Here is a 608-nt window from a genome sequence, read left to right as displayed (position 1 = left end):
TATGGTCACCCTACAGTGCGATAGAACACTAGATCTCGTTCTTTCTATCTAGCTGTAATTTTGTATCCATTAGCCAACATTTCACTAACTCCCCTCCTCCATTTTTCTCATCCTCTGGTAACCAAAATTCTACTCTGGACTTCTGTAGGCTTGACTTTCTTATCTGCCACGTAAGAGTGAGAACACGCGGTACTTCTTTTTATGTTCCTGGATTATTCCACTTAACATAATGTCCTCCAAGCCTATCCATGCCTCCATGAAAGACAGGATTTGATTATTTTTGATGGCTGAATACTATTACACTCTGTATATGTGCCATATTTTCTTTANATTTGATTATTTTTGATGGCTGAATACTATTACACTCTGTATATGTGCCATATTTTCTTTATCCATTTATCTGTCAATGAAAACTTAGGTTGATTCCATATCTTGGCTGATTCCATATCTTAGGTTTATTCTATATCATATTGTGAATAATGCTGCAATAAAACATGGCAGAGCAGATATCTCTTAGTCATACTGATTTCCTTTCCTTTCAAAATACACCTACTAGTGGGGTTGCTGGATCATCTGGTAGATCTATTTTTAGTTTTTTCAGGAATCTC

The sequence above is a fragment of the Galeopterus variegatus genome, unplaced genomic scaffold (genome assembly GCF_000696425.1).
Source record: "Galeopterus variegatus unplaced genomic scaffold, G_variegatus-3.0.2 Scaffold759, whole genome shotgun sequence".
In the NCBI taxonomy this organism is placed as follows: domain Eukaryota; kingdom Metazoa; phylum Chordata; class Mammalia; order Dermoptera; family Cynocephalidae; genus Galeopterus; species Galeopterus variegatus.
This window is presented reverse-complemented; position numbering follows the sequence as displayed.